Below are 14,424 nucleotides of genomic sequence, written 5' to 3'. Positions count from 1 at the left end.
CAAGAAAAATAAAGCTGTCACAAATAATATTGGTCTCAGATTAATAAGCTGCAAGAGAAGCTAAGCTTCCACATATAACGCTGATCTTTTTGCATGTGTTACACTTTAAGATAAATCACACAAATGTGCCAGTACAATTTTAACGACAACTTATATGTCTGATCTGGGCTCGAAATTCTTCTAGATGGTCATCCTCAACGAGTTGATTTTTAATATAGAGTCAAACCCTCTGTGATTTAAGAAATTCATCATACATTCTCATACATAATTTATCTAGCGCAAAAGTAAATTTACTTTCAAAGTAAAACTTTTCAAAACACCATTTGCAATATTATCCCATCAGCTGTTAGAAATTGGTTAGTTTCAGCAGTTGCCAGAGAGCGCGAGATATCAGGCATCACTGCGCCTGCACAGCTACGATGACACAGGAAGCCCGCATGTTCATACGCGTTAAACATCAAAAGATCTTGCATTATGTCATAAAAGAAACAAGACATCAAAGGATACTTCAAGAGCATCAGAATTCCGTGAACCATACTAAAATGCATGATTTGGCTTAAAATGCACAATAGTATGTCCAGATTTGGATGTAAATTTTCTTGAGTACCAGTACTGTATTATCTCTTGTTTCGTTCTTTATTATGGCATAATGCCATACGAGCTAGAAGATAGAAAATGTGCACTTGAAATGCAGCGAACAGTTGAAACTAGCCAACAGTGTGAAATTAAACACTTTGTTTCAAATAAATTGACTGCCTCAGCGCAAAAGATTAATAAAAGCCAAATCTCTTTAGCAAACCAACAAAAATAACTTCATTGTTCAGCAAGACGATTAATGCTTGACTGTCAGAAAGGTGAAAATAAAATCTGAAACTAACAACATATTTTAGCCTTCCGTAACTATGTGAACGTATTTTAATTCATTTGGTAGCTCCCGGCCACAGAAATTCATTTTGTTTACATTTAATGTGAGAACAATAAATGAAGAGGAAACAGCAAAATCACCTAATGTAAACACAGGTCACGTGGAGACTACCCATCTCCCCACTACAACTCAAACTGCTCTGTGCATCAGCCCCGGATCAACGATATTTCCAAACCGGAGCAATTTAGATAGTGGTGCCCAGCCACACATCTGTAGCCAGAAGCAGGAGAAGGTACTACTCATACGCGACTCAACTATACAAGCACAAGAGTCCGCCTGCAACTGCTCAAATGAACCTAATGAAAACAGCTGTCACGTCACGCTCATCAGAGGCAATTTGTTGTTAGGAAGCACTTTGGTTGGCAGACGCTTGTATGAGCACTGTGTTTTGTTGTTGTATATGGCGCATTTGCTTTGCGACTTAAGGGTTCCCCCTCCCCTCCTCTCGTTCACGTTTTGTTGCTGCAGAAGCAGGACACAGTACTATCGTTCATTACAGTATTGGTTCTTACCAGTCAACATCAAAAAAATTCAACTGGTAACTAAAACAAAGAAAAATTCCCGGGTTTTTCACGGTTTTCTCCCGGATGAAGAAATTCCGGGTTTTTCCCGGATGTCCTGGGTCATATACACCCTCTCCTTACACTTTCCCTTCATGTATAAAGGCAAGCAAAAAGTTTCTGTTTGAAGATCATATGGTCCAGAACTGGTATACCACTCAGCAAAATTGCCATGAACAGAGAGGCAATCATCCCTCCAATGCATCTGGTTGTTGATAGCCATTTGGTAAAACACCATGCCCCTCTGCTTTGAGAAGTCCATGACTGCCTGCTGCATATCTTCGCCCGACAGGAATCGTCAACCCTCTGAGGTCTTTTTTGAGGGAAAAATAATCAAATGGGAAGAGACCAGGACCATAGAGCAGCTGCTTGAGCACCTCTAAAATGGAAGAGGCTGGCCTTCGAGGTCAATCAGTGTCTCGTGTCAAATTGTGACCAATTCGTAATTTGGCAAACCATTTCAAAACAGTGATTATCAACAGACATACTACCTCACACACATTCGTCTTTCTCTGATGCATGTCTACTGGTGTTTGCCCTTCAACAGCCAAGAAAAGAATATCAGCACACTAGTCCTGTTTGGACACATTTGGTAATAATGTCGCCACAGTTCACATTTACTGCACTCACGCCAGAAAGAGGTGAACCACACACTAATCCCTTGCCTACATGTTGGTGCTTTATATATCCCTGTGTTGGAGTCATGTTATGTCGCAACTGCACTGCAACAATGCCCTCATACAGAAACTTTTTCACTGCTCCTGATACTTTAACCAAATAATGTTACATACTAACATATGTGTGGTGCCAAAGATATGTTATAGCTCAAGAGGAAACTGAGATAAAAGTCAGTGTACTACAGATAAAGCCAGAAAACAAGCACCAAGAATGATGCTTTTACATGAGCCAAGTCAAAAAGTATCTGTACAGCATTTTTCTATTTAACACAAGATGTGGTGAAACAAGCACTGTATCATTTGAGAGATGCAGAGGCGAGTGAGTGTGCTGGGACTTAACACCAGTTCACTGCTAGTAGCGCAATGTCTCCACAATGTGTCTGTGCGTAGCATTCTAGTATTTAAGGATGGAATTAAAAGTTAAAGTTGCTTTCCAAACTTTGCCAGCATGTGCTTTAGCATATTAATGTGTAAAATGTCAAATCCAAGATTGATCAGATGAATACATAGTTTTAAGGGGAAAAAAGTGAGCTAAATAAGAAAGCTAGGAACCCAAAAATTGGTCATAATGTGCAGATGTATGTCAAAATTAACTGTTACAACCTTCAAAGTGATTAAAGCAATATTTTGGTCAAAACCCACATATCTAAGAAAAATTGAAGGTGCTAAATATTAAACTTAGAAATACGAAAATTTGTATGAAGCTTCAGTTTAGTATAAAAACATTAATTATGTAACCCCATTGAGCTACCTCAAATAGTTTTCGAGTGATTTACTGAAAACTAAATTTGGAACAAAAACGTCCTTATTTGTAGTAGATTGAGAATTTGTTATATTAAAGCTAGAAAGTTTTGATTACAGCATGTGATGAAACCTATTAAATAATAGAGCAATAACAAGTTTCAAGACTTGGATGTAAATAATAGCAAATACAGGGCCTCTTAAAGTTGTAGTTCAGAGGTCATGTTCTACTGTCAGTTCGATTCTAAAAATTCTAGCCAGCAAAGTTTATGTGTAGGTGGGCTAAAACTTTTTCTGTGATTTTAACCAACATAACTACATTCATGTAACAAAAGATTCTAAATTTATTCATGACATAGTTCTAAAATATTGTGTGTCTGAGGAAGGGGCCGTTTAGAGGCTACTGTTGTGGGCATAGAACAGATGGCAGCACATGTTCCCTCGGCCGTCCCCTGCACCAGTATATAAATATGGCCTGGGATGAAAGACTAGTCTTCACTTTGCACCCAGCCACTGTACAATCCACATCAGTCAAACGTCGCAGTACGCGATGCCACAGATGACGTCACAGCCAGACTGCAACTAAACTTATACAGGAAGTGAAAATCACAAGGACTGTACACCTTCCTGGATCACTTAGATTTTGCAGAAGTAACCGTCAGTGTGCTGCCCATAAGGTTAACAAATCTGTAATGCAAGTGGTGTCTATTATTTTCCACTTTTATGGCGAGCAATTATTTTGATTATTAGAGAACAGGGTGAAAGACAATTTAATAGGAACTTACCATAGAGGTCACCTCTGAATTGCTCATAGTGCTGTTTAGGATATGGAGATTCAGTAATAGTATTAACATAATGAACATTACATTGTTGCACATGTGAAGCTTTACCAAATATATCTGGCAATAAGAACTCAAAATCTTCATTTATAATCATAGTCCTGATTCCACTGAGCAAATAGAGAATAAAAGCATTTCTTTCAGGGGGCTGGACAAGAATGTGGACTTGCAGACTGGGAACTGTGGTCAGTATGTTCTCCATCGCTTTCTGGCTGGCCACAGAAATAGTTTCCAGGCTCTCGTAAAATATGGCGAACAATATTTCAAATATTCTAGTATTTCCTCCTATTACTTACATTTTATTATTATTATTATTTCTTTACTTTCTCAGACATTAAGTCTGGCTAAAAATGGAAAGTGATGTGGACCTTGATCAAGCGTCACTTTCTTTTAACTGTACAGTATATGTTACATGGCATTTAAGAACTTTTGGGTAATTGAACATGTATCAATAATTACAGATTTCTGTAGTTGTATATATAAGTTTGGATGTAGCTGTATTGCGTTGATGGTGGATATTATGTGGTATGACTCCTGGAGTTGACAGTATAATCGGTCTAATGTCAACTTTATCCTGATGCCACATATCCTTGACTTCCTTAGCCAGTTGGATGTATTTTTCAATTTTTTCTCCTGTTTTCTTTTGTATATTTGTTGTATTGGGTATGGATATTGGGTATGGATTTTTTATTGGTGAGTATGATGTCAGGTTTGTTATGTGGTGTTGTTTTATCTGTTATAATGGTTCTGTTCCAGTATAATTTGTATTCATCATTCTCCAGTACATTTTGTGGTGCATACTTGTATGTGGGAACATGTCGTTTTATTAGTTTATGTTGTATGGCAAGTTGTTGATGTATTATTTTTGCAGCATTGTCATGTCTTCTGGGGTATTCTGTATTTGCTATTATTGTACATCCACTTGTGATGTGATCTACTGTTTCTATTTGTTGTTTGCAAAGTCTGCATTTATCTGTTGTGGTATTGGGATCTTTACTAATATGCTTGCTGTAATATCTGGTGTTTATTGTTTGATCCTGTACTGCAATCATGAATCCTTCCGTCTCACTGTATATATTGCCTTTTCTTAGCCATGTGTTGGATGCGTCTTGATCGATGTGTGGCTGTGTTAGATGATACGGGTGCTTGCCATGTAGTGTTTTCTTTTTCCAATTTACTTTCTTCGCATCTGTTGATGTTATGTGATCTAAAGGGTTGTAGAAGCGGTTATGAAATTGCAGTGGTGTAGCCGATGTAGTTATATGACTGATTGCTTTGTGTATTTTGCTAGTTTCTGCTCATTCTAGAAAGAATTTTCTTAAATTGACTACCTGTCCATAATGTAGGTTCTTTATGCCGATAAATCCCCTTCCTCCCTTTCTGCTTAATGTGAATCTTTCTGTTGCTGAATGTATGTGATGTATTCTATATTTGTGGCATTGTATTGAGTGCTTCTAGGTCTGTGTTACTCCATTTCACTACTCCAAATGAGTAGGTCAATATTGGTATAGCATAAGTATTTATAGCTTTTGTCTTGTTTCTTGCTGTAATTTCTGTTTTCAGTATTTTTGTTAGTCTTTGTCTATATTTTTCTTTTAGTTCTTCTTTAATATTTGTATTATCTATTCCTATTTTTGTCTGTATCCTAGATATTTATAGGCATCTGTTTTTCCATGCAGTCACTGTGGTTATCCAATATGTAATCTTCTTGTTTACTGTGTTTTCCCTTGACTATGCTATTTTTCTTACATTTGTCTGTTCCAAAAGCCATATTTATATCATTGCTGAATACTTATGTTATCTTTAGTAAATGGTTGAGTAGTTGATTTGTTGCTGCCAGTAGTTTTAGATCATCCATGTATAGCAAATGTGTGATTTTGTATGGGTATGTTCCAGTTATATTGTATCCATAATTTGTATTATTTAGCATGTTGGATAGTGGGTTCAGAGCAAGGCAGAACCAGAAAAGACTTAGTGATCCTCCTTGGCATATTCCATGCTTAATCTGTATTGGCTGTGATGTGATATTATTTGAATTTGTTTGGATATTAAGGTTGGTTTTCCAATTTTTCATTACTATGTTTCGGAAATGTATTAATTTAGGATCTACTTTGTATATTTCCAATATTTGTAGTAACCAGCGATACAGATAGCCGTACTGTAGGTGCAACCACAACGGAAGGGTATCTGTTGAGAGGCCAGACAAACGTGTGGTTCCTGAAGAGGGGCAGCACCTTTTTCAGTAGTTGCAGGGGCAACAGTCTGGATGACTGATCTGGCCTTGTAACAATAACCAAAACGACCTTGCTGTGCTGGTACTGCGAACGGCTGAAAGCAAGGGGAAACTACATCCGTAATTCTTCCCGAGGGCATGCAGCTTTACTGTCTGATTAAACGATGATCGCGTCCTCTTGGGTAAAATATTCCGGAGGTAAAATAGTACCCCATTCGGATCTCCAGGTGGGGACTACTAAGGAGGACGTAGTTATCAGGAGAAAGAAAACTGGCGTTCTACAGATCGGAGGGTGGAATGTCAGATCCCTTAATCGGGCAGGTAGGTTACAAAATTTAAAAACGGAAATGAATACGTTAAAGTTAGATATAGTGGGAATTAGTGAAGTTCGGTGGCAGGAGGAACAAGACTTCTGGTCAGGTGACTACAGGGTTATAAACACAAAATAAAATAGGGGTAATGCAGTAGGTTTAATAATGAATAGGAAAATAGGAATGCGGGTAAGCTACTACAAACAACATAGTGAACCCATTATTGTGGCCAAGATAGATACGAAGCCCACACCTACTACAGTAGTACAAGTTTATATGCCAACTAGCTCTGCAGATGACGAAGAAATTGAAGAAATGTATGATGAAATCAAAGAAATTATTCAGATAGTGAAGGGAGACGAAAATTTAATAGTCATGGGTGACTGGAATTCGAGTGTAGGAAAAGGGAGAGAAGGAAACGTAGTAAGTGAATATGGATTGGGACTAAGAAATGAAAGAGGAGGCCATCTGCTAGAATTTTGCACAGAGCACAACATAATCATAGCTAACACTTGGTTTAAGAATAATGAAAGAAGGTTGTATATATGGAAGAACCCTGGAGATACTAAGAAGTATCAGATAGATTATATAATGGTAAGACAGAAATTTAGGAACCAGATTTTAAATTGTAAGACATTTCCAGGGGCAGATGTGGACTCTGACCACAATCTATTGGTTATGACCTGTAGATTAAAACTGAAGAAACTGGAAAAAGGAGGGAACTTAAGGAGATATGACCTGGATAAACTGAAAGAACCAGAGGTTGTACAGAGTTTCAGAGAGAGCGTAAGGGAACAAATGGCAGGAATTGGGGAAAGAAATACAGTAGAAGAAGAATGGGTAGCTTTGAGGGATGAAGTAGTGAAGGCAGCACAGGATCAAGAAGGTCAAAAGACGATGGCTAGTAGAAATCCTTGGGTAACAGAAGAAATATTGAATTTAATTGATGAAAGGAGAAAATATAAAAATCAAGTAAATGAAACAGGCAAAAAGCAATACAAACTTCTCAAAAATGAGATCGACAGGAAGTGCAAACTGGCTAAGCAAGGATGGCTAGAGGACAAATGTAAGGATGTAGAGGCTTATCTCACTAGGGGTAAGATAGATACTGCCTACAGCAAAATTAAAGACACCTTTAGAGATAAGAGAACCACTTGTATGAACACCAAGAGCTCAGATGGAAACCCAGTTCTAAGCAAAGAAGAGAAAGCAGGAAGGTGGAAGGAGTATATAGAGGGTCTATACAAAGGCGATGTACTTGAGAACAATATTATGGAAATGGAAGAGGATGTAGATGAAGATGAAATGGGAGATACGATACTGCGTGAAGAGTTTGACAGAGCACTGAAAGACCTGAGTCGAAACAAGGCCCCTGGAGTAGACAACATTCCAACTACTGACGGCCTTCGGAGAGCCAGTCCTGACAAAACTCTACCATCTGGTGAGCAAGATGTATGAGACAGGCGAAATACCCTCAGACTTCAAGAAGAATATAATAATTCCAATCCCAAAGAAAGCAGGTGTTGACAGATGTGAAAATTACCGAACAATCAGTTTAATAAGTCACAGCTGCAAAATACTAACACGAATTCTTTACAGTCGAATGGAAAAACTAGTAGAAGCCGACCTCGGGGAAGATGAGTTTGGATTCCGTAGAAATACTGGAACACGTGAGGCAATACTGACCTTACGACTTATCTTAGAAGAAAGATTAAGGAAAGGCAAACCTACGTTTCTAGCATTTGTAGACTTAGAGAAAGCTTTTGACAATGTTGACTGGAATACTCTCTTTCAAATTCTAAAGGTGGCAGGGGTAAAATACAGGGAGCGAAAGGCTATTTACAATTTGTACAGAAACCAGATGGCAGTAATAAGAGTCAAAGGGCATGAAAGGGAAGCAGTGGTTGGGAAGGGAGTAAGACAGGGTTGTAGCTTCTCCCCGATATTATTCAATCTGTATATTGAGCAAGCAGTAAAGGAAACAAAAGAAAAATTTGGAGTAGGTATTGAAATCCATGGAGAAGAAATAAAAACTTTGAGGTTCCCCGGTGACATTGTAATTCTGTCAGAGACAGCAAAGGACTTGGAAGAGCAGTTGAATGGAATGGACAGTGTCTTGAAAGGAGGATATAAGATGAACATCAACAAAAGCAAAACAAGGATAATGGAATGTAGTCAAATTAAGTCGGGTGATGCCGAGGGAATTAGATTAGGAAATGAGACACTTAAAGTAGTAAAGGAATTTTGCTATTTGGGGAGCAAAATAACTGATGATGGTCGAAGTAGAGAGGATATAAAGTGTAGACTGGCAATGGCAAGGAAAGCGTTTCTTAAGAAGAGAAATTTGTTAACATCTAGTATAGATTTAAGTGTCAGGAAGTCATTTCTGAAAGTATTTGTATGGAGTGTAGCCATGTACGGAAATGAAACATGGACGATAAATAGTTTGGACAAGAATAGAATAGAAGCTTTCGAAATGTGGTGCTACAGAAGAATTCTGAAGATAAGGTGGATAGATCACATAACTAATGAGGAGGTATTGAAAAGGATTGGGGGGAAGAGAAGTTTGTGGCACAACTTGACTAGAAGAAGGGATCGGTTGGTAGGACATGTTTTGAGGCATCAAGGGATCACAAATTTAGCATTGGAGGGCAGCGTGGAGGGTAAAAATCGTAGAGGGAAACCAAGAGATGAATACACTAAGCAGATTCAGAAGGATGTAGGTTGCAGTAGGTACTGGGAGATGAAGAACCTTGCACAGGATAGAGTAGCATGGAGAGCTGCATCAAACCAGTCTCAGGACTGAAGACCACAACAACAACAACAACAACAACAACAACATGAGTGGGGTACACTATCAAAAGCTTTTTGGTAATCAATTTATGCATAGTGTAGTGACCTTTGTTTAGTTTTAGCTTGATATGTCACCTCTGCATCTATTATCAGTTGTGGTTTACATCCTCGTGCTCCTTTGCAACAGCCTTTTTGTTCTTCATTTAAAATTTTGTTGTGTGTTGTATGTGTCATTAATTTCTGTGTAATGACTGAAGTTAATATTTTCGTATATTGTTGGTAAGCATGTTATGGGGCGGTATTTAGCTGGGTTTGCTGTGTCTGCTTGATCATTTGGTTTCGTATAAGTTATTCCATGTGTAAGTGTATCAGGGAATGTGTATAGGTCTGCAATGTAACTGTTAAATCATTTAGTTGGATGTGAATGTGTTGAGGTGAACTACTTTAGCCAGAAATTTGCTATTTTATCTTTTCCAGGACCTTTCCAATTGTGAGTAGAATTAATTGCTTGGGTGACTTCATGTTGCAAAATTATCACTTCAGGCATTTGTGGCATCATCTTGTATGTGTCTGTTTCTGCTTGTATCCACCGTGCATGCCTGTTATGTTGTACCGGATTTGACCATATGTTGCTCCAGAAGTGTTCCATGTCTGTTATGTTTGGTGGATTGTCTATTTTGATGTGTGTGTTATCTATTGTTTGGTAAAATTTCTTTTCGTTTGTGTGAAATGTTTGGTTTTGTTTCCTTCTATTTTCACTTTTTTTGTATCTTCTAAGTCATTTGGCCAGTGCTGCTTCTTTTCATGTAATTGATCTATCGCTTCTTGTTGTGAGGTTTCACCTAACCTTTTTCGTTTTTTGTCTTATATTTCATTTCTTATAAACTGTGTTAGTTGTCCGATGTCTTTTCTCAGTTTTTCTATTCTGATCTGTAGCCTGTGTTGCCATGCTGGTTCTCTGTGTTCTGTGTGTTGGTTGGTTCTGGTCTCTGCCTAGTGTGTATATTTAGTGTAGTGAGTGCTCCTATATAAACCAGTAGTTGTAACTCTTCCATAGTTGTGTTTTCATTTATTTTGTTGTGTATGATTGTGTTGATAGTTGTTATTGTTGTTTTGACTTGTGGGTTATTTGGTGGTCTATGCAAGAATGGTCTAATGTCTGTATTTGTGTCTTTGTATTCTATATATGTCGGCTAAAATTTTTCTTCTATATCTAACTTGTGTGTCACTTCATTAAGTCTGGCTAAAAATGGAAAGTGATGTGGACCTTGATCAAGCGTCACTTTCTTTTAACTGTACAGTATATGTTACATGGCATTTAAGAACTTTTGGGTAATTGAACATGTATCAATAATTACAGATTTCTGTAGTTGTATATATAAGTTTGGATGTAGCTGTATTGCGTTGATGGTGGATATTATGTGGTATGACTCCTGGAGTTGACAGTATAATCGGTCTAATGTCAACTTTATCCTGATGCCACATATCCTTGACTTCCTTAGCCAGTTGGATGTATTTTTCAATTTTTTCTCCTGTTTTCTTTTGTATATTTGTTGTATTGGGTATGGATATTGGGTATGGATTTTTTATTGGTGAGTATGATGTCAGGTTTGTTATGTGGTGTTGTTTTATCTGTTATAATGGTTCTGTTCCAGTATAATTTGTATTCATCATTCTCCAGTACATTTTGTGGTGCATACTTGTATGTGGGAACATGTCGTTTTATTAGTTTATGTTGTATGGCAAGTTGTTGATGTATTATTTTTGCAGCATTGTCATGTCTTCTGGGGTATTCTGTATTTGCTATTATTGTACATCCACTTGTGATGTGATCTACTGTTTCTATTTGTTGTTTGCAAAGTCTGCATTTATCTGTTGTGGTATTGGGATCTTTACTAATATGCTTGCTGTAATATCTGGTGTTTATTGTTTGATCCTGTACTGCAATCATGAATCCTTCCGTCTCACTGTATATATTGCCTTTTCTTAGCCATGTGTTGGATGCGTCTTGATCGATGTGTGGCTGTGTTAGATGATACGGGTGCTTGCCATGTAGTGTTTTCTTTTTCCAATTTACTTTCTTCGCATCTGTTGATGTTATGTGATCTAAAGGGTTGTAGAAGCGGTTATGAAATTGCAGTGGTGTAGCCGATGTAGTTATATGACTGATTGCTTTGTGTATTTTGCTAGTTTCTGCTCATTCTAGAAAGAATTTTCTTAAATTGACTACCTGTCCATAATGTAGGTTCTTTATGTCGATAAATCCCCTTCCTCCCTTTCTGCTTAATGTGAATCTTTCTGTTGCTGAATGTATGTGATGTATTCTATATTTGTGGCATTGTATTGAGTGCTTCTAGGTCTGTGTTACTCCATTTCACTACTCCAAATGAGTAGGTCAATATTGGTATAGCATAAGTATTTATAGCTTTTGTCTTGTTTCTTGCTGTAATTTCTGTTTTCAGTATTTTTGTTAGTCTTTGTCTATATTTTTCTTTTAGTTCTTCTTTAATATTTGTATTATCTATTCCTATTTTTGTCTGTATCCTAGATATTTATAGGCATCTGTTTTTCCATGCAGTCACTGTGGTTATCCAATATGTAATCTTCTTGTTTACTGTGTTTTCCCTTGACTATGCTATTTTTCTTACATTTGTCTGTTCCAAAAGCCATATTTATATCATTGCTGAATACTTATGTTATCTTTAGTAAATGGTTGAGTTGTTGATTTGTTGCTGCCAGTAGTTTTAGATCATCCATGTATAGCAAATGTGTGATTTTGTATGGGTATGTTCCAGTTATATTGTATCCATAATTTGTATTATTTAGCATGTTGGATAGTGGGTTCAGAGCAAGGCAGAACCAGAAAAGACTTAGTGAGCCTCCTTGGCATATTCCATGCTTAATCTGTATTGGCTGTGATGTGATATTATTTGAATTTGTTTGGATATTAAGGTTGGTTTTCCAATTTTTCCATTACTATGTTTCGGAAATGTATTAATTTAGGATCTACTTTGTATATTTCCAATATTTGTAGTAACCAGCGATACAGATAGCCGTACTGTAGGTGCAACCACAACGGAAGGGTATCTGTTGAGAGGCCAGACAAACGTGTGGTTCCTGAAGAGGGGCAGCACCTTTTTCAGTAGTTGCAGGGGCAACAGTCTGGATGACTGATCTGGCCTTGTAACAATAACCAAAACGACCTTGCTGTGCTGGTACTGCGAACGGCTGAAAGCAAGGGGAAACTACATCCGTAATTCTTCCCGAGGGCATGCAGCTTTACTGTCTGATTAAACGATGATCGCGTCCTCTTGGGTAAAATATTCCGGAGGTAAAATAGTACCCCATTCGGATCTCCAGGTGGGGACTACTAAGGAGGACGTAGTTATCAGGAGAAAGAAAACTGGCGTTCTACAGATCGGAGGGTGGAATGTCAGATCCCTTAATCGGGCAGGTAGGTTACAAAATTTAAAAACGGAAATGAATACGTTAAAGTTAGATATAGTGGGAATTAGTGAAGTTCGGTGGCAGGAGGAACAAGACTTCTGGTCAGGTGACTACAGGGTTATAAACACAAAATAAAATAGGGGTAATGCAGTAGGTTTAATAATGAATAGGAAAATAGGAATGCGGGTAAGCTACTACAAACAACATAGTGAACCCATTATTGTGGCCAAGATAGATACGAAGCCCACACCTACTACAGTAGTACAAGTTTATATGCCAACTAGCTCTGCAGATGACGAAGAAATTGAAGAAATGTATGATGAAATCAAAGAAATTATTCAGATAGTGAAGGGAGACGAAAATTTAATAGTCATGGGTGACTGGAATTCGAGTGTAGGAAAAGGGAGAGAAGGAAACGTAGTAAGTGAATATGGATTGGGACTAAGAAATGAAAGAGGAGGCCATCTGCTAGAATTTTGCACAGAGCACAACATAATCATAGCTAACACTTGGTTTAAGAATAATGAAAGAAGGTTGTATATATGGAAGAACCCTGGAGATACTAAGAAGTATCAGATAGATTATATAATGGTAAGACAGAAATTTAGGAACCAGATTTTAAATTGTAAGACATTTCCAGGGGCAGATGTGGACTCTGACCACAATCTATTGGTTATGACCTGTAGATTAAAACTGAAGAAACTGGAAAAAGGAGGGAACTTAAGGAGATATGACCTGGATAAACTGAAAGAACCAGAGGTTGTACAGAGTTTCAGAGAGAGCGTAAGGGAACAAATGGCAGGAATTGGGGAAAGAAATACAGTAGAAGAAGAATGGGTAGCTTTGAGGGATGAAGTAGTGAAGGCAGCACAGGATCAAGAAGGTCAAAAGACGATGGCTAGTAGAAATCCTTGGGTAACAGAAGAAATATTGAATTTAATTGATGAAAGGAGAAAATATAAAAATCAAGTAAATGAAACAGGCAAAAAGCAATACAAACTTCTCAAAAATGAGATCGACAGGAAGTGCAAACTGGCTAAGCAAGGATGGCTAGAGGACAAATGTAAGGATGTAGAGGCTTATCTCACTAGGGGTAAGATAGATACTGCCTACAGCAAAATTAAAGACACCTTTAGAGATAAGAGAACCACTTGTATGAACACCAAGAGCTCAGATGGAAACCCAGTTCTAAGCAAAGAAGAGAAAGCAGGAAGGTGGAAGGAGTATATAGAGGGTCTATACAAAGGCGATGTACTTGAGAACAATATTATGGAAATGGAAGAGGATGTAGATGAAGATGAAATGGGAGATACGATACTGCGTGAAGAGTTTGACAGAGCACTGAAAGACCTGAGTCGAAACAAGGCCCCTGGAGTAGACAACATTCCAACTACTGACGGCCTTCAGAGAGCCAGTCCTGACAAAACTCTACCATCTGGTGAGCAAGATGTATGAGACAGGCGAAATACCCTCAGACTTCAAGAAGAATATAATAATTCCAATCCCAAAGAAAGCAGGTGTTGACAGATGTGAAAATTACCGAACAATCAGTTTAATAAGTCACAGCTGCAAAATACTAACACGAATTCTTTACAGTCGAATGGAAAAACTAGTAGAAGCCGACCTCGGGGAAGATGAGTTTGGATTCCGTAGAAATACTGGAACACGTGAGGCAATACTGACCTTACGACTTATCTTAGAAGAAAGATTAAGGAAAGGCAAACCTACGTTTCTAGCATTTGTAGACTTAGAGAAAGCTTTTGACAATGTTGACTGGAATACTCTCTTTCAAATTCTAAAGGTGGCAGGGGTAAAATACAGGGAGCGAAAGGCTATTTACAATTTGTACAGAAACCAGATGGCAGTAATAAGAGTCAAAGGGCATGAAAGGGAAGCAG

General features: G+C 37.9%; 1 protein-coding gene across 25 annotated transcripts in view; it reads right to left on the bottom strand.

Moving 5' to 3' along the window:
- Window positions 1–14,424, bottom strand: part of LOC126291683 (uncharacterized) — a 348,608-nt gene that overhangs the window by 227,065 nt on the left and 107,119 nt on the right. The window lies entirely within an intron of this gene.

Source organism: Schistocerca gregaria, chromosome 9, assembly GCF_023897955.1.
Source record: "Schistocerca gregaria isolate iqSchGreg1 chromosome 9, iqSchGreg1.2, whole genome shotgun sequence".
Lineage (NCBI taxonomy): Eukaryota > Metazoa > Arthropoda > Insecta > Orthoptera > Acrididae > Schistocerca > Schistocerca gregaria.
The sequence above is the reverse complement of the archived record's forward strand: the minus strand, read 5'-3'. Positions and strand labels throughout refer to the sequence as shown.